Raw genomic sequence first — 21,331 nt, 5'->3', positions numbered from 1 at the left:
TTGAACTGTGGAACCGTGTTGAAACTGCATGAGCAGCTGTACCTGTACACGCCATCCAAGCTCTGTTTGACTCAATGCCCAGGCGTATCAAGGACGTTATGAGGGCCAGAGGTGGTTGTTCTAGGTACTGATTTCTCGGGATCTTTGCACCCAAATTTCGTGAAAATGTAATCACATGTCAGTTCTAGTATAATATATTCTTTCAGGGAGTACCCGTTTATCATCTGCATTTCTTCTTGGTGTAGCAACTTTAATGGCCAGTAGAATACATATTAATTTGTATTTCCTTTGCCGTATACCGAAAATACGAAAATACACGTACCTAGCACCTCGTCGTGCACTAAGTAAACAAAACAAATATCTTGGTGCTTATCCGCAGCGAGGAAATATATATGGGGAAACGAAAAATGTGCTTCGTACACGATTCAGAAGAGTGCGTCGCTACTCTACTTATGCTTCATCATTCAGATACGTCTTCACGCATGTCGTGTGTTACTCCACCGATAATCGGGCGTGGTCTTGTCAGCTCAGTCAGTGGGCCTTCCGCTACCTACTGATGATCCAAGTGCGTGGAGTGGCGCGTAGGTCACTCCCTAAGTAATTAGAAAAATATTGTCCATATTTTGGGTTCCGTACAGCCACTCAGAGGCTATCCCTAACAGTTTCTCACTGTTATGCTCTTCCTGTAGCTCCGATGTTACTTTTAATTAATGTTTATTCCCGTTTTGCTGGACGATAGCGCACAACTCGAAGTAAATCGGAGTTTTGATAGACTATCGACACACAACATTTGATACCTGGCAGATTAAAACTGTGTGCCGGACCGAGACTCGAACTCGGGACCTATGCCTTTCGCGGGCAAGTGTTATAAGGTCTCGAGTTCGAGCCTCGGTCCGGCACACAGTTTTAATCCGCCAGGAAGTTTCATATCAGCGTACACTCCGCTGCAGAGTGAACATTTCATTCTGATGACCTCAGTTGTTTTTGGGCCCTAAAGTGAGAAAGGCACAAAGGTCAAAATAAAGCTAACCTCTTACCGCACAAAGCAGCGCCTGAAGCGGAACCCTGACAAACTGCAGGGGGAGACCAGAGTGTGTTTGCCACTTGCTCGTCCTCTTACGGAGGTTACAAATGGCTACGGAGGCGCTGACAACTCTCGTACGGCTTTCAGGGCGTAGTGCAGCAAGACGTAGCGTAGACGGCCGGGCTGTCTGTGGGGGTGGAGAACCACTTCTGCTCCGGTGTCGTAATGGAGCAACGATTAAAACTTGCGCCTCGTCTGCCAGCGAGAGAGCGCCTCTGTTCTTCCCAGCGGCGTTCGTTCCCTCGCCGAGTCTAGAGCTCCCTGCAGACTCCGGCGTCCCCAAAGTTTCCGACAGGCGTACGTCTATATCTGCAGTGTCTCGGTTACGCTACGGAATGTCTCTCGGAGCGGTTAAGGTACAGGTGCACTGTGTGGACGCAGTGCCTAACACATTTCTGCATACGATTTGCATCGTTTTCTCGACGAATGCGTTAGGCACGAGGGTCGTTCGATAAGCAATGTCCCACATTTTTTTTTTCTCAGAACATGTTGTTCAGAGTCAAAATTTGGTGACAATACAGGGTCGTCCATTGATAGTGACCGGGGCGAATATCTCACGACATAAGGATTAAACGAAACAACTACAAAGAACGAAACTCTTCTAGCTTCAAGGGGGAAACCAGATGGCGCTATGGTTGGTCCGCTAGATGGCGTTGCCATAGGTCAAACGGATATCAACAGCGTTTTTTAAAAATCGGAACCCCCGCTTTTATTACATATTCGTGTAGTACGTAAAGAAATATGAATGTTTTAGTTGCACCACTTTTTCGCTTTGTGATATTGTCAGGTGTCAGGCAAATCCAACACCTTCCACGAAAACTCTGACATGATAGCAAATCCGGCAGTATGTCACATAGCTCCGAATAAATCCTGACATTACGATAACCAAAGTAATACGATCAACGAGTGAGCAAATGGAATACCACAGACTCACACAAGAACGCCTAAATGCATGTCATACCTTCCCACCGTGAAACAGACGCAGTTCCGAGGGGAGAAACGAGAACAGAAGCCGAGAGCAGTACCGTGTTAAGCTAGAAGGCCCTACAATAAGGGACGGACACGCACATTTCCGGCCGACCGCCAAGACCACCCCCCAGCACATGTTAAAAGATAGAGCCCTCCAGAAGAACAGTATAGATCTTACGATAACACTAAAAGGGCCACACCAGCTGCAGGTTTTAGCGTGAGACTATACGCATCTCTGTTACGTCGCAAACGTTAAAAACATTTCCCCACCACGAAAAGTATAACATTTCTCATTGGATAGAATTTTTGTAGGCGGAGCTTAAGGTTAACATTGAGAACCTGATTGGTCAGTTGACAACACAGATAGCTTTTCTTAAACCAACTTCGGCAAATTGTAGTAGGGAGAAGTTAGAAAGAGTTGCATCCGAGATAGTGAGGTGTGGAGCTGCGCCGCCCGCCGCCCCCTGACGCTGCCTAACCAACGACAAGGTAATGAACGCACGCGATGCCGCATAACAGCGCATAAAGCTTCACTCAGAAATGCAGAAGTCTCATCTGTTACATCCCCTTTTTGCGTAATACTAGTGTCGATCGTCAATTAAAGCTCATGGTATTCACATTTGCTACTTGAAGTTAAAATACGAAATGCGATGATTTTTCTGTTATATAATTATTGAGAAGCCATATCAGCCACTGTAATTTACAACAAGTTAAATAAGTAATTAAAGATAATTGAGGGTCACTGTAGACCATTTTTGATACTTTTCTCTCTTATGAAATTTAATTTAAACGTAGATTATAGATGTGATATGGCATAGGTCATCCTTCGATCCATTGTAGAACTTGGAAACCCATTCAGGGAATATTCGTTTACATTTTTGTTGAACGCAGTTGGTTTTTATCATCCTGTATTAGAATATTTCCTTTTATCAATAGTGCAATTTATAAACAATATTTTGTGAGTAGAATAAAATTTCCAGTGGTAAACTTAACTGCTTCTTCGACGTTCTTTTACCAGCTAACTAAAAATAGGAAAGCCTTGAACCCCTTCCACTAAATTTAGTTAGTATTAAGATTCTTTTACAGGGAGTGCAGTGGAGCTGATGCTGAAATCATTAAGTATTTGATTATATCATCGCTAGTCTCACTGAACTCTTCTGAACTCTACATGCACGTGTGGTCAGCCGTCTCCTTACCAGCAACAGGTCCCAGGTTCAAACTAGTCAATTCCCTAAAAAACACGCTCAGAACGTCGTTGCGCGAAAGTGGTAGGGAGACACGACTTAGAACAAACAGTCGCAGAAACCATGCAGAATGTTAGAATATATGGCGCTGTAATAGTCACAAACGTGTAAGTACGCGGTATCACGAAACATTCCGCCAGTGCGGACAGTATTTGCTTCGTGATACATTACCCGTGTTAAAAAGGACCGATTACCAATTGCGGAAATGGTCGATATCGTGTTGGTGTATGGCTATTGTGCTCAATATGCCCAACGAGCATGTCCTATGTATGCTGCTCGGTATCCTTGACGACATCATCCGAGCGTCCGGACCGTTCGCCGGATAGTTACGTTATTTAAGGAAACTGAACCTCGTGTACAGTTCTGCCACTGGGCACAAGAGAAATTACGGGGCGATGATAGATTTTTTTCACGCATTCTATTTAGCGACGAAGGGTCATTCACCAACAGCGGTAACGTAACCCGGCATAATGTGCACTATTGGGCAACGGAAAATCCACGATGGCTGCGACAAGTGGAACATCAGCGACCTTGGCGGGTTAATGTACGGTGCACCATTATGAGAGGAAGGATAATTGGCCCCCATTTTATCGATGGATATCTAAATGGTGCAATGTATGCTGATTTCCTACGCAATGTTCTACCGATGTTACTACAAGATGTTTTACTGCATGACAGAATGACGATGTACTTCCAACATGATGGATGTCCGGCACATAGCTCGCCTGCGGTTGAAGCGTTACTGAATAGCATATTACATGTCAGGAGGATTGGTTGTCGAAGCACCATACCATGGCCCTCACGTTCACTGGATCTGACGTCTCCGGATTTCTTTCTGTGGGGAAAATTGAAGGACATTTGACATCGTTATCCACCGACAACGCCTGACAACATCCGTCAGCGCATCCTCTATGCATGTGCGAACATTACGGAAGACGAACTACTCGCTGTTGAGAGGAATGACGTTACACGTATTGCCAAATGCATTGAGGTTGACGGACATCATTTTGAGCATTTATTGCATTAATGTGGTATTTACAGGTAATCACGCTGTAACAGCATGCCTTCTCAGAAATGATAAGTTCACAAAGGTACATGTATCACATTGGAACAACCGAAATAATATGTTCAACGTACCTATGTTCTGTATTTGAATTTAAAAAACCTACCAGTCACCAACTGTTCGTCTAAAATCGTGAGCCATATGTTTGTGACTATTACAGCGCCATCTAAAACAAAGTGAAAATTGTGGTCCAACTAAAACATTCATTTTTCTCTAAGTACTACACGAATATGTAATAAAATTGGGGGTTCCTATTTTAAAAACACGCTGTTGATATCCGTTTGACCTATGGCAGCGGCATCTAGCGGGCCAACCATAGCGCCATCTGGTTTCCCCCTTCAAGCTAGACAAGTTTCGTTCTTTGTAGTTTTTTCGTTTGACACTTATGTCGTGAGATATTTGTCCCGGTCACGATCAATGGACCACCCTGTATAATCAACATGTCTTGTTCATGTCATGTTTTTCTACGTAGTCTCCATCATGTTGTAAGGCCGTACGCCAGCGTTGTGGAAGAGTATGTATTCACTGCTGGTAACAGCTTTTGTCCTGTAGGCGTAGCCATGTTTTCACTACATGACTGACTCTCGTTATCTTCAAAATGTTCCCCGTAGAGAATCTTTAAGCGGCCCAAAGAGATGGAACTCCAAGGCTGCCAGGTCTGGACTGTAGGGTGGATGAGGCAATGATGCCCAACCCAATTCGGCGATGTGTTCCCGGGATCTCAGACTTGTGTGTGGGCATGCGTTATCGTGTTGGAGCAAGATTTCTGCTGGATTCTGGTCCGATCGAACACATCGGTAACGGTTCTTGAGTTTACTCAGAGTCGTCACGTATGCCTCTGAATTGATGGTTGATCCTCTTGGCATCACATCCACGAGAATGACGCCATCGCAATCCCAGAAGACTGTCACCATGACATTCCCGGCGGAAGGGGTTGTCTCCAATTTCTTCTTTTGTGGTGAATGAGGATGATGCCACTCCATGGACTGCCATTTTATTTCCGGCGTAAAGTGGTGCACCTAGCTTTCGTCCCCCGTGACACAAACGCCTCTCCGTCGGTCCCAGAACGCTCCAAAAATTCAGATGAAATGGCCTTTCTGTGAATTTTATGGTCCGCCGTGAGCATTCGAGGAACCCATCGTGAGAACCCCTTTGAATATCTGGGAGTCCCGATCATTACAGACGCACTTTCAGTGCTGACCAACAACTTTAGGGCCAATTGTCCAGTTCTGATGCGCCGGTTGGCACAAATAATGGTATCCGCGTGATTAAGCATGTCTGGAGCAGGGGCTGTGACAGGACGTCCCGAGCGTGGCTGATCCTGGAGCTCTGTTTCTGCATTTCCTGAGGCTGTAACTTTCTTTACCCATCGTCCAACTGTTTTCCTGTCAACTGCAGCATCACCTTGCACTGCACACAAACCTTTATGGATGTTCAGCACAGTTTCTTTTTCTGCACACAAGGATTCAATAAAAGCAAGCTGCTTGTACCGTGAGTGATACGTAGACGTCATTTTGACGCAGTACAGCGGCTCTGCCATCTGCCAGAACCATTCTGAACTTCACCGGCGCACAGAACAAACATCAGATGTGAAGCACCAACTTCGACGTTTGTTTATGTACTTAGATGGCTTTAAAAAAATATATGTGGGGCATTACTTATTGAACGGCCCTCGTAGTTACAAGGAGAGGTTCCCAGTGGTACAATCGGCATTTTGAAACTATCTATACCTTGTTGTTGGTTAAGATCTTACGTATCACACACTGGAGCCATTCACCCTGGTGGCTCCTCGCTTACGAGCAACTGACGAAAAGAAAATTTCAAAATTTTGTGTACTAGTCAATTCTGTTAAATAAGTTGCGTTATAGAGTCAGATTGCGTGGTATAATGGATAGGATAACAGCTTCCCAGGGAGACGGTTATGGGTTTGAAATGGCCAACGCCTGAAATGGTGGTTTGTTTCTTTTTAACTTAGGACATAAATGGCGGTAGCGATTTTCCTTGCCTTTTTCTAATCCCTTTTCTACTCTATGGGCCAAATTAAAACATTATAAAAAACAAGAAAAAAATAGTCGTGTTGTTGGAGTGCTAACTGAGAAAGTATATAACAAAAAAACCAACAAGGAAGAAACGCAAATAAAAAAAATAAAAACGAAAAAAAAGAAACGTACCAGGTACAGTAAGTCGTTTTTATTTCCAAATCTGTACTTAAATGACTTTGATCTTCACTTTTATTCAATTAATTGATTTAAATGTAATTTTTTGTTTCTATTCCATTGTCACATGATTTTCATCACCGTATGAACTTTTTGATTTGTTTAACTTTCTTCTTTATATCATTCTTTTACCAATAGGAATTTGTTGAATATCAATTTAATTACATTTACCTATTAGAATATTCAAGTATTTGAAAATTATGATCTATCACTTAAAAAAGCAAAAGACAAAATAATCTGTTCGTATTTGTGCAATGGTGTGAAAAACGTATTTTTGCTACCGTATGTGCGATTTTTTTCAAGGTAATAGTCATACAAATATTTACAACGTAACCTAAATACCTACTGTACCATGGACAAAATAACGCAGATGAAAATTTGAATGAAAGACGGGTTTATAAGCAAAACGAAATTCAAGCAAAGTGAGATATAGACAGAATAAATGCAGTAATATGGACGGAAAAACAGTGTGACAAAACAAAAGAAATTAAACAGAAACTAATACAAAAAATTATTTAAAAACAAATATTACATTTAAAACAATTAACTGAATGAAAATGATGATCAAAGTAATTTCGATGAAGATTTGAATGCAAGGGTCACTGCCTCTGGCAAGATTAGAACCCACAACCTCCTGAATGTGAAGGCGTTATCCTATCCTCTATACCACACAACTGGAATGTATAGTACACATTTTTAACGCTATTGACTGTTACGTAAGATTCCGAACTTATTTTTCGTCAGTTACTATACCTGAGATCTTTCTCTACATCATCAAATAGGTGGTTTCAAAAAGTCGATCGCACTGCTGGGGACCTCTGCTTGTTAGACTCACCGTGTAAGGTTTTCATATGTTTTCTGCCACTGTAAATAATTCACCTTTACTGTACTGCGACAAAGATGCTGCACGAGTAGTGAATAACATCCTTGACTCTGTGTTATCTTTGGCTTACTCGTCGCCAGTCAGTTATGCAACACTAGGCCATTCTTATTTGAGGTATGGTAGCTAGCAATTGAGTTGAGAGGCAGATCTGAATTATGTCAATTTATGAGAAATTGCCTGGAATACTTTAGTATGGAGTTGAAAACGTTCTGAATTCTATTGATGGAGAAGATTTTTGGAGGAATTTTTCAGGGTAATAAATGCATGCCCAAGAAGGCAATGGTCGTTTGTTAGAACTATTAATTGAAGGAAATCTTAGTCCCTCAGACAACTAATAAGATTCGTGATTAGTGTTAATTAAATCTCGTTTTTTCATTATGTAAGAAATAATGTTATTGGCTGGTAAGTCTGTAATTTTTTTGCTGAGAGAATTTGCAATTGTTAGAGTCTCCTTATGTTGTACAGTCCATTTTTGACAGTAATTACGGTTTAATTTTTCAAGAACGATTTTCTTTAAAGTAAAACCGTCCTCCATCAGTCTTAGTAAAATTTGGAATACTTTATCGTTAGTGCGTTGCCTCTTACGCCACACGAAGCGACTTATTGTTCCCGACAAGCAAAACACTAATTTTGTAGTATCTTACATTTCCTTTAGTTGTTGTGTCTGCTGATTTCTATTTGCCTTGGAGAACGTCAGTACACCAGACACAAAACAGAATGCTGAGCATCAGGTAAGTTACTTTTATTTTAGGGTAAATCTCACTTTGCATTCTGATGAGGAAACAGTACAGGTATCTCAGTTCTCTGTCTTGTCCTACAGTTTCATCCTTTTAGTACCCTCTACTATCATGGGAGTCATTCAATGACGTCTTAACACATGTCCGATCACCCTGTGCCGATGCTAGTATTTCCCACATTTTCCTTTCACTTCCACTTCCCCACAATTCATAATTAGTACATTAGTCAGACCTTTCAGATGTTGTACTAAATAAGAAGGTTAATTTAATGTGAACAGCGTAAGTAATCTCAGAGATTTATTTTCTTATAATATCAGTTCTTTCGGACATTTGACTACGTTCTGTGCGGATGCACAAACAGTGCCCGAAGTCTTACGGGAATTCGCAAAAAGCCGCGAGTAGTTATAATGGGCAGGGGCACTATGAATATAGTGCGGGACAATAAGTTGGGAATGTGGGTCTCACGGGAGGCGTGCCAGAGATAAGTCCCTGCAGTCGCACTATCCTCTGTGTCCTCGGTGGCTCAGATGGATAGAGCGTCTCCCATGTAAGCAGGAGATCCCGGATTCGACTTCCAGCCGGGGCACACCTTTTCAGCTGTCCCCGTTGACTTATATCAACGCCTGTATGCAGCTAGGGGTATTCATTTCGTTGTAATTATTTTCTTATCAGTAGAGCTGTATTAATTTTTTTTATTTTTTTTTTATTTCAAGTCTGACATTCACAGCATTTTATGCAACTTTCATAATATACTTCAGTATTCAGTTTTCGTTAAATAGTTTTCACTGAGCGCACAGTTAATTCATTTTGACATTTAATTAAATTCATTTTCATGACAGAGAGTTCAGTATTTCATTAAGATTAAAATTTTGTTTCATCCACCAATCGGTACCGCACAGTAATTGAACACGATATCTAAAGTACACGTTACATGAACAGAAATTTTTTGGAAAGGGAAAAAAACATTCAGTGTTTTTCATACAAAGATAAACTGTTTATGGAAACCTTGCAACCCTACCTAGGAACACAGACTTAAAGACGTTTCGTTCGTCCGTTCTCTTAGCTTCCGTGACGTCTGTGGAATGCAGACTCACCGCCGCGACCTGAATACACGTGGGGTAAGGACGGCTACAAAAAATGGTTCAAATGGCTCTAAGCACTATGGGACTTTTCGTCTGAGGTCATCAGTCCCCTAGACTTACAACTACTTAAACCTAACTAACCTAAGGACATCACACACATCCATGACCGAGGCAGGATTCGAACCTGCGACCGTAGCAGCAGCGTGGTTCCGGACTGAAGAGCCCATTACCGCTCGACCACAGTGGCCGGCTAAGGACGGCTACAGAGTCCAGGGCGGATGAAGTGGCCACTTGCTTCATTCTATTCGAGAGTGCTGCAGCCTAGTGGTGTAACTTAAAACTATTCAAAAGAAGCTTGGTATGAAATATTTCGTGTTTTTTTCTGTGTCTGAAGTAAAGCAAGTGACAAATTCATTTGCATCTGCGAGGAGCGTTCAGTAAGTGATTTAACAAATTTTCTTTTCACGGCCGATTTCTGTAGAATAAATGTGCAATCTGTTGTGGAGCATCTTGGAATATTCCAATTCTGCGACCACAGTTTCATGAAGATGCGGTAGGTGGTGGCGCCATATATAGCCTTCAAAATGATGTCTAAAACGGAGGTCCGTTTCAAGCAGAGAGCTGTCATTGACTTTCTTTTGGCGGAAAACCAGAGCATCGCAGATATTCATAATAGCTTGCAGGTCGTCTACGGGCACCTGGCAGTGAACAAAAGCACAGTGAGTCGTTGAGCGAGGCGTCTGTCACCATCGCAACAAGGCCGCGCAAACCTGTCCGATCTCCATAGTGCCGGTTGGCCGCACAAAGCTGTGACTCCTGCATTGTTGAGACGTGCGGACACTCTCATTCGAGGTGATCGACGGATTGCAATCAGACACCTCGATGGTCAATTGGGAGTCTCTCTTGGTAGAGATGACACACTTGGCCGCCAGTTTGGGTGTGTGGCCACAAGGTTCCTCGCCCCCAAACAGAACACGATCGCCGGCCGCTGTGGCCGAGCTGTTCTAGGCTCTCCAGTCTGGAACCACGCTGCTGCTACGATCGCAGGTTCGAATACTGCCTCGGGCATGGATGTGTGTGATGTCCTTAGGTTAGTTAGGTTTAAGTAGTTCTAAGTCTAGGGGACTGATGACCTCAGATATTAAGTCCCATAGTGCTTGGAGCCATTTTGAAGAACACCATGAAAACAACGAAGGATCATCTGTGCAGAGTTGCTTGCTCGTTATGCTGCTGATCGTGACAACTTTTTGTCGAACATCGGCTCAGGCGATGAAACATGCGTTCATCTGTTCGAACCGGAAACTAAAGGCAATCCGTGGAGTGTCGCCACACCGCCGCTCCGCCGAAAAAAAAAAAAAAAAAGGTTCAAAACTGTACCCTCTGCTGGTAAAATCATGGCGATGGTGTTCTGGGACCCTGAACGTGCAATAACCACCCACAGACTGCAAGTGGCAGCATTAGCAGCGATGAGTATATGAAGCGTGTCGGGGGGGACGTGAAAATCAGTGCAGTGGTTGTGGTTATGCGCAAACGGAGCGATTTATCTGACGTTCAAAAGGGCGTTGTCTTTGGCTGTCGGGCCAAGGGTGGAAGCATTTCCGAAACGGCTAAGTTTGCAAACTCATCAAGTGCTGCCCCGATGCACAGAACGTTACCTTTCCGTAAGCTACAGTACTGGCCATTAAAATTGCTACACCAAGAAGAAATGCAGATGAGAAACTGGTATTCATTGGACAAATATATTATACTAGAACTGACATGTGATTACATTTACACGCAATTTCTGTGCATAGATCCTGAGAAATCAGTACCCACAACAACCACCTCTGGCCGTAATAACGGCCTGGATACGCCTGGGCATTGAGTCAAACAGAGCTTGGATGGCGCGTACAGGTACAGCTGCCCATGCAGCTTCGCACGATACCACAGTTCAGCAAGAGTGGTGGCTGGCGTATTGTGACGAGCCAGTTCGTCAGCCACCATTGACCAGACGTTTTCAATTGGTGAGAGATCTGGAGAGTGTGCTGGCCAGGGCAGCACTCGAACATTTTCTGTATCCAGAAAGGCCCGTACAGGACCTGCAACATGCGGTCGTGCATTATACTGCTGAAAGGTAGGGTTTCGCAGAGATCGAATGAGGGTAGAGCCACGGGTCGTAACACATCTGAAATGTAACGTCCACTCTTCAAAGTGCCGTCAATGCGAACAAGAGGTGACCGAGACGTGTAACCAATGGCATCCCATACCATCACGCCAGGTGATACGCCAGTGAGGCGATGACGAATACACGCTTCTAATGTGCTTTCACCGCGATGTCGCTAAACGTGGATGCGACCATCATCATGCTGTAAACACAACGTGGATTCATCCGAAAAGATGACGTTTTGCCATTCGTGCACCCAAGTTCGTCGTTGAGCACACCATCGCAGGCGCTCCTGTCTGTGATGCAGCGTCAAGGGTAACCTCAGCCATGGTCACCGAGCTGATAGTCCATGCTGCTGCAGACGTCGTCGAACTGTCCGTGCAGATGGTTGTTGTCTTTGCAAACGTCCCCACCTGTTGACTCAGGGATCGAGACGTGGCTGCACGATCCGTTACAGCCATGCGGATAAGATTCCTGTCATCTCGACTGCTAGTGATACGAGGCCGTTGGGATCCAGCACGGCGTTCCGTATTACCCTTCTGAACCCACGCATCCCATATTCTGCTAACAGTAATTGCATCTCGACCAACACGAGCAGCAATGTCGCGATACGATAAACCGCAATCGCGATAGGCTACAGTCCGACCTTTACCATGTCGAAAACGTGATGGTACGCATTCCTCCTCCTTACACGAGGCATCACAACAACATTTCACCAGGCAACGCCGGTCAATTGCGGTTTGTATATGAGAAATCGGTTGGAAACTTTCGTCATGTCAGCACGTTGTAGGTGTCGCCACCGGCGCCAACCTTGTGTGAATGCTCTGAAAAGCTAATCATTTGCATATCACATCATCTTCTTCCTGTCGGTTAAATTTCGCGTCTGTAGCGTGTCGTCTTCGTGGTGTAGCAATTTTAATGGCCAGTAGTGTAGTCAGTGACACTCGCTAGCCCTAGATGGGGGAGCATAGGAGTATTAAATGGAACAGCATAACAATCAGTTTAATTTATTGCGAAAAGTGATTACTAAACAGTGGCAACCAGTGGCAATTTTGACATGATAAATTCATACACAAATAAACAATTGAATGGCACCCTGTGGCAAGTTTAATGTCCTTGGCATATCTGGCATATGCTTCGAGGGCAAAAGCAAAGAGTGATCTAAGAAATTTACTTATGATTGTAGAATGCCCTTGTAATTGTCGTAAGATTACTGGGAGTAACTCATACTACACAAATTGAAATAGTATCTCCTGTGAATGAAGCGGAAAGAAATCTGTTCATTACTGGCAAAACGCAAGTCGTCTGAGTTAAGCCGGAAATAATCATATTATAAAAAAGTGAGTCTAATTCCCCTACGCCTCCTCTGGCAGCTGCAGCGCATCTCACCATAGCATTGCAGGTGGAGGTTCAGACGGCTCTAGCATCGATCGTTGGTGGAACCAACGATCCTTGTCAGCAGCTAAGTCCAAATTAGTCCGGACGGTTCCTAGTGGACCTGCTTGGGAGGTTCGCACTGTGTGAAACTAGCACAGTGGAGACTCTGAGATCAAGGTCATGTGATTTCCAATCGAATGTGAAGTAAGAGGAAACTTCACATTGCTGCATGTTCGATCTTTCACAGTATTAGGCTCTGATTTTTTTTTTTTTTTCTAGAAAATATCCTCGTCTCCTTCCCCTGGCTGGTTAGACAGTGGCTTGCGTCATACCACAGCCTACCGAAAAAACTCGCATCACTCTCTCTTTGTCTCTTTCCTTGGCCAATGAGGTACTCTGCCTTGTCCCCGTTTGGTGTCTCTTTTTATGTTAGCCAATAGCGGCAGATTTCACGTCAAATAACTTTTTTTTCTGTGAGGTCAGAGCGTATGGTAGTCTCCTAGAATTTCGAAGTCCTAGGACGGAACGTCCCCTATCCATCACTGAGATGTTGAAACTCCCCCTTTATATGTAAAGAATGACAGTGCTGGAAAAACTCTTACGTTATTTGATTTTGAAACAGCTGAGCAAAACTGTACGTACTCAAACAGTTTTCTCTTTACTTATTCTGATGTGGAAGTCAACATTGCAGGAACAGCGTAACAAACGATTAATTTCAATTGGGAAAGTTGGCAATCTCAGAGATCATAGCACAGCCGACATCGCGAGATTGACAGCGGAGCCCTCTGGATGGCTTATATATACGGCGCTGACTCGCGCACTCTTCGCAGTTCGCCGATTGTCCTCGGAGGATGCCTTCCGCAGTCGAGGGCGAAACGTCAGGGGAGAGTCATATGTATTGACCACGGCATCTCAGCCCGGAAGTGTTAAGTGATGGTCTGTTGTCTGTTTTGAGTTTCACAACTGATAATGGGCATGTAAGAGCGCGAAACAGGTCGAGGTTGAAGCATTGGTAAATAGAAAGAACCTTACAGCTGAGGCGGCATTTCCAACCTCTACTACTTTCAAAGTGTAAAGCGGAGTCGTAACAGCGGAGCCGCACATAAACTTTTCCCACCAGCGCTGCTTACAATTCACGTCGGCCGCGGTCAATGACGGGGGGATCACGGAGCCGACGCCCAAGTTCCAGCGAGATCATTCCCCGCGGAAAACAAGTTCAGAGCGCGGGAATCCCCGGCCAGAATCCCGGACTCAAGAAACTCGGCGCCAGAGCCGGCTCTCTCTCTGGTGGTCCATTACGGTAATGGCGGCCGCCGCCGCGGGCCGTAACGACGCCCGGCGTCGCGCCGCTGCCGAGGTGATCCGGCGCTGCCAACTTTGCCGCTCCGACAAACTGACGAGCGCCCGCAGGAGGCGGGAGGCGCTGGGATTTGCGGTGGCGGCGACCGCAATTAAAACCGGGGATTCCCCTTTCCAGACGTCGCTGCAGCCGAGAGGCCGTAAAAGGCCCGAGCGTCGGAAAGTGTGTGCGCCGGAGCAGAATTCATGTTATAAATACAGAAAACTGCTGCCACTCACTTTTTGGAAACAGTTTTTTATCCCTCGAACCAGTTTTCGAACCTTTTCGGGCTCATCTTAAGATGGTGCACAGCAGGTTACGTATACTCTGATGAGCCGAAACATTCGGTCACTGCCCACCACGAGGTTGAATGGCTCCTGATGGTGTTGCGGGCACGTGACGCGGTAAGGAAAGAACATATCTACATATACATCTACATCCATACTGCGCAAGACACCTGACGGTGTGTGGCAGAGGGTACTTTGAGTACCTCTATCGGTTCTCCCTTCTATTCCAGTCTCGTATTGTTCGTGAAAAGAAAGATTGTCGGTATGCCTCCGTGTGGGCTCTAACCTCTCTGCTTTTATCCTCATGGTCTCTCCTACGTAGGAGGGAGCAATATACTGCTTGACTCCTCGATGAAGGTACGTTCTCGAAACAAAAGCCCGTACCAAGCTACTGAGCATCTCTCTTGCAGAGTCTTCCACTGGAGTTTATCTATCATCTCCGTAATGCTTTCGCGATTACTAAATGATCCTGTAACGAAGCGCGCTGCTCTCCGTTGGCTCTTCTCTATCTCTTCTATCAACCCTATCTGGTACGGATCCCACACTGGTGAGCAGTACTCAATCAGTGGGCGAACAAGTGTACTGTGACCTACTCCCCTTTTTTTCGGATGCATTTCCTTAGGATTCTTCCAATGAATCTCAGTCTGGCATCTGCTTTACCGACGATTCATTTTATATGGTCATTCCATTTTAAATCACTCCTAATGCCTGCTCCCAGGTAAATCATGGAATTAACTGCTTCCAGTTGCTGACCTGCTATATTGTAGCTAAATGATAAAGGATCTTTCTTTCTATGTATTCGTAGCACATTACACTTGTCTACATTGAGATTCAATTGCCATTCTCTGCAGCATGCGTCTATTCGTTGCAGATTCTTCTGCATTTCAGTACAATTTTCCTGTGTTTCAACCTCTCGATATACCACAGCATCATCCGCAAGAAGCCTCAGTGAACTTCCGATGTTATCCACAAGGTCATTTATGTACAGGGCTATTACAAATGATTGAAGCGATTTCATAAACTCACTGTAGCTCCATTCATTGACATATGGTCACGACACACTACAAATACGTAGAAAAACTCATAAAGTTTTGTTCGACTGAAGCCGCACTTCAGGTTTCTGCCGCCAGAGCGCTCGAGAGCGCAGTGAGACAAAATGGCGAATGGAGCCGAGAAAGCGTATGTCGTGCTTGAAATGCACTCACATCAGTCAGTCATAACAGTGCAACGACACTTCAGGACGAAGTTCAACAAAGATCCACCAACTGCTAACTCCATTCGGCGATCGTATGCGCAGTTTAAAGCTTCTGGATGCCTCTGTAAGGGGAAATCAACGGGTCGGCCTGCAGTGAGCGAAGAAACGGTTGAAGCGTGCGGGCAAGTTTCACGCGTAGCCCGCGGAAGTCGACGAATAAAGCAAGCAGGGAGCTAAACGTACCACAGCCGACAGTTTGGAAAATCTTACGGAAAAAGCTAAAGCAGAAGCCTTACCGTTTACAATTGCTACAAGCCCTGACACCCGATGACAAAGTCAAACGCTTTCAATTTTCGGTGCGGTTACAACAGCTCATGGAAGAGGATGCGTTCAGTGCGAAACTTGTTTTCAGTGATGAAGTAACATTTTTTCTTAATGGTGAACAGACACAATGTGCGAATGTGGGCGGTAGAGAATTCTCACGCATTCGTGCAGAAAATTCGCAATTTACCAAAAGTTAGTGTGTTTTCTGCAATCTCACGGTTTAAAGTTTACGGTCCCTTTTTCTTCTGCGAAAAAAACGGTACAGGACACGTGTATCTGGACATGCTGGAAAATTGGCTCATGCCACAACTGGAGACCGACAGCGCCGACTTCATCTTTCAACAGGATGGTGCTCCACCGCACTTCCATCATGATGTTCGGCATTTCTTAAACAGGAGATTGGAAAACCGATGGATAGGTCGTGGTGGAGATCATGATCAGCAATTCATGTCACGTCCTCCACGCTCTCCCGACTTGACCCCATGCCATTTCTTTCTGTGGGGTTATGTGAAAGATTCAGTGTTTAAACCTCCTCTACCAAGAAACGTGCCAGAACTGCGTGCTCGCATCAACGATGCTTTCGAACTCATTGATGGGGACATGCTGCGCCGAGTGTGGGATGAACTTGATTATCGGCTTGATGTCTGCCGAATCACTAAAGGGGCACATATCGAACATTTGTGAATGCCTAAAAAAACTTTTTGAGTTTTTGTATGTGTGTGCAAAGCATTGTGAAAATATCTCAAATAATAAAGTTATTGTAGAGCTGTGAAATCGCTTCAATCATTTGTAATAACCCTGTATATTGTGAACAAGCGAAAGACAGACGAATGGACAACCATTATAGCGAAGATACGGGCCGCAGATGCGAAAATCCACTGACATAAGCGGTTTTGACAAAGGACAAGTTGTTGTGGCGCTGCGGCTGGAAAAGAGAATGCCTGGAAGGGCGAAAATGGTCGTCTGTTGGCGTACTACTTTCGTGAGCCACTATGGAACTTTTTGTTCCGCCTGGCGGCAGGTCCTGTCATGGGGGAAGCCTCGTCAGAGAGGTCCACCGCATGAGCGACTAGGGAAGTGATTCCAGTGGTGGTTTCCCGTTGCCTTCCACTGGTGATGATTAAATGATGATAAGGACACTTTTTTTTATCACTAGCTGCTTATTTTTTATGACCCACCGTCTAATTTCTTATGGTGGGTCGTATGTTGCCACTTAGCCGCTGTCACTGGGTCCAGGGTCCGGGGTGACTGAAAGTAACACCACACCGGCTCCCGTCCCCACTCACACCGTTGCCCATGTCCCGCCATGTGGAGGCGGGCTCTATTTGTTTACATCCATTTGATATCTTTTCTTTGGTGCAGCATTAGAAAAACTTAAAACTAATACAAAATCAAGTGAGATATTAATAAGCAAAACGAAATTAAATATTTAGAAAGAAGGAAGGAAGAGAATTGAATATAGAAATAGGTATAATATTGCCCTTCACCTGGTTGTGGGCGGCTGCCCGGGTCTTGGAATGACCCTCAAGACGCTGGCCATAGCTCACCATTCCTTTAACATCTACCATCCTAAAAACTAACGTAACTAGGAGAGATTAGGGCTAGAAACTAAGACTAAAACCTCCATGTCCAGCCTGCTAAACTATTTACGATATACAATATAGAGGTAACTGATTTTGTGCTTGGCTCAAAGTTGCTAATGAAAGGGTACTTGCGGTAAAAGTAATAAAGGTGATGACGCTAACGGTTTGTGTTGAGCCTACAAGGCACCTAGTAGAGTACATCAGGCGCAAGCACCTCCCGGCCCCGCCGACAACACGACCTGAAAGGTGGTTTCCCCCGATCTACCATAGGTATCCGTCAGGTTGGGCTCAAAAGATAGGAACCACAATTAAGATCCTTCCATCCAGACTGTGCGCTGCCTCTTACCAGGGGGCGTAGGTCCCTTGAAGAGGTACCTAGCTTTAAGCTCTTATTAGACATGGAGCTACTGTTAACTATTTACATATTTACATATAAGGTGCAATCTGTTTTTAGGATTGTGTCTGACTTGTTCACCTCTTGTCGGTTGTTCCAGACTGTTCTTTGAAGTGGACTTGGTTGACACTATGGATCATCCGCACTGGACGCTTCAATATCTGTGTTGGTGCCCTGGTCTGTATCTGTTTCTTCTTCATCACTCGTGGTGCTAATTATATCTGTGTCCCCCTGGGCATCATTATGTCTGTTTGGAACGACTTGCCTTCGGTAGGGTCTGTTGCGCAAGTATTCTATTTGTTCGATCTTCGAGATTTTGTCAGTTAGTTCGTTGAGTTCAGTCCACCTTTCCGGGTCGCGTATTATGGCATGTAGTTCGTTCTGTGTGTTCAGACGATTTATGTGTACTGTGTGTCTTGTGTTCGTGCGTTGTCTGCAGAAGAAGATGATGAAGGCAACACAACACCCAGTCCCTGAGAGGAGAAAATCTCCGACCCATCCGGCAATCGAACCCGGGCCCCGCAGGCCGGCAATCCGTCACGCTGACCACTCAGCTATCGGGGCGGACCTATGGAAGGTCCCTATGAAAATGTGCTTCGATCATGGTGAAATAACGCGTGGCTCGTATGGTGCTGGACGACCACATCTCATCGCATAACATATAGGTCCGAAGGTCCCCCACAGTATGATGCAAGATAAGCAGCGGACAGGTTTGACGACACAGTACAATGCTGGTGCAGGTACCATTGTTTCGGAGCACACCATTGTTCGGAGGGCCATTGTTGAACATGGAGCTCCACATCAGAAGATACCGATGTATTCCTATTGTAGGGAAGCAGCCTACTCACGCCGTAGTAAATTCACGTCAGTCATTCCATTGTGTGCCAGCCAGTCCGCTGCAACTAGCTCTGACGTCATAAATGTTGCACAATACTTTAAAAATCAAGCAAATAACCTAAAACATTTCTAGCATGTCAGGAGTAATATTAAAACAACACGTGTTGAATATCAGTTCGATAACTTTAGCCATTTTCGAAATTTTGACGTTTTTCTGTAAAAATCATTGGCGCAACAGAAAAGAGCTAGAGAATTAAAAATTGATAATTAGATTCATTTTTCATAATTATTTAATAAAAACAGTCTTCTGGATCTCACAATTTAAGATTTTAGTGGAAATTCATGATTTTCTGGTTTTGTCTTAAAACTTAAGGAAGCAAGATAGATTAAGTAGGCTAATAAATAAGGCTAGGATGTTTATATTTAAGTAGGTTGGAGATCCGCTATAACTATGAACATGTGAGAAGTTTCATTTGAATACCTATAAAACTATAGCGATAGCGTATCTCCAAAGGGCCAGTTCAGAGCTCGTCTACTGCGTGCAGTGTAATTAAATTAATTCTCTCGCCCAAAATATTTAACTTAGCCACGTCAAAATTTTATTATCAATACTTACCTGCATGCTGAATGCACATTTAAATTAAGAGCTTCATCGGCCATCAGCAAGAGAAGCTATGATTTATTCAGTGACTTAAAGTGGTGCATTACTAGCCCAGCGGCTAGTCGGGAGAGCCGATTTGATCAGGCGTTCCCTTAGCCGTCCGCACCGCGGCTTTATATATAAGAACGCTGCGCGAGGAAGGATGGCCCCAGTTCTCTCCAGACGCTGAATAGCACGTCATCTGTATCGGTATCATTGCTACAAACAGCCTTGGATGCCGTATTAAGTTACTCGGGATACGTGTAACCATGAATCATTTTCGAGTGAAGTGTTAATTCAGGGATGACTTTAATTATCGATCTTCAGTTTGCGTATTGTCGTATTTTCACGTGCCGCCGCGGGACAAACATTCTACCATTATTTAGCGTGGCGTTTGATAAACCTAATCATCAAATTATGGCGAGCATTCATTTAAACATTTAATTTGGACATTTACAGTTGCATCAGCGCAATAGACTCTGAACTGCTCTGTTAGTTGTATTGTGTGGGTTCTTTTGTTTTCATCTGTGACTTTCAGAATACAGAACTTTTTTTTTTCACGACCGTTTTTAATTAGAAATCCCAGACAATCTCCTAATTCCTCAGAGCTATAAGCTGTAACTATAAGTGTATTCTCAGATGAAGTGGGCACTAGGAATTCTAATTACAGGCTTCACATTTTGCTAATCACTTTCTGGTTGCCAATATTGTAGTTAGAGAGCCAGTGTTGAGAACGGCGAAAGATAGCATAAATAACATTCTAAATAATAGGAACTGGTTTAACAATCTACAAACCTAACTTTTATATAAACAACATAAAATTGATAAAATTCTATCCGCCGCCCCACACTATGTTGACCCAATGATATCGTCTGTTACTACTGCTGCGGGGAACAGCATCACTGAGCTTTCACAGTGGATCAATAGCAACGTGTCGCTTGTCGAATGAATCGCATTTGTTGTTGCTCCATGTCGATGGTTAGGTCCTTACACGCCGTCGACCAGGTGAATGGCTGCACGAAACACGCACCGCGCTACACATTCAGGTTGGTGAAGGCAGAATTATGCTGTGGGGTTCAGTGAACTGGCCTTCCATCGGATATGCGAGGTAAACGAAGCCATCATGACAGCAGAGAATACGTGAACATTATTGCGGGCCACCTTCCTCTCTTCATGCCTGAAGTCTCCGCCTACAGTGATGACACCTTCCAGTAGGATAACTCTCGTGTTCAAGGTCAGAATTGTGTTACTTCCTGGCAGATTAAAAGCTGTGTGCCCGACCGAGACTCGAACTCGAGACCTTTGCCTTTCACGGGCAAGTGCTCTACAAACTGAGCTACCCAAGCACGACTCACGCCCGGTACTCACAGCATCACTTCTGCCAGTATCACGTCTCCTACCTTCCAAACTTTACAGAAGCTCTCCTGCAGGGTTCGCACACAAGAAGATATTACCCATCTGGTGGAACAGCGACGATTTGGTATACTACGAACTGCTTCCCCGAGATGTAGTCATCACTGCTGACATTTATTGCCAACAACCGAGACGTCTTGCAGACGCAGTCCAAGAACAACGACCAGGAAGACTACGTGAAGTGATGCTACTCCGCTAAGACTCTCGCCCTGCCGGCCGATGTGACCGAGCAGTTCTAGGCGCTTCAGTCCGGAACCGCACGAAAGCTACGGTCGCAGATTCGAATCATGCCTCGGGCATGGATGTGTGTGATGTCCTTAGCTTAGTTAGACTGCTAGACTGACAAAAACCGCTATACAGGAGCTGGGTTGGGTAGTCTTTCCGCACACACACCTTATTCACCTGATCTTGCGCCCTCAGATTTTCACCCTTACCGCTCTCTGTCGAACAACTTTAATGGAACTTCCTTTCCCTATGAAAATGCGCTTCGAACATAATCCGACGAATTCTTCGCCTAAAAA

The sequence above is a fragment of the Schistocerca piceifrons genome, chromosome 10 (assembly GCF_021461385.2).
Source record: "Schistocerca piceifrons isolate TAMUIC-IGC-003096 chromosome 10, iqSchPice1.1, whole genome shotgun sequence".
Lineage (NCBI taxonomy): Eukaryota > Metazoa > Arthropoda > Insecta > Orthoptera > Acrididae > Schistocerca > Schistocerca piceifrons.
This window is presented reverse-complemented; position numbering follows the sequence as displayed.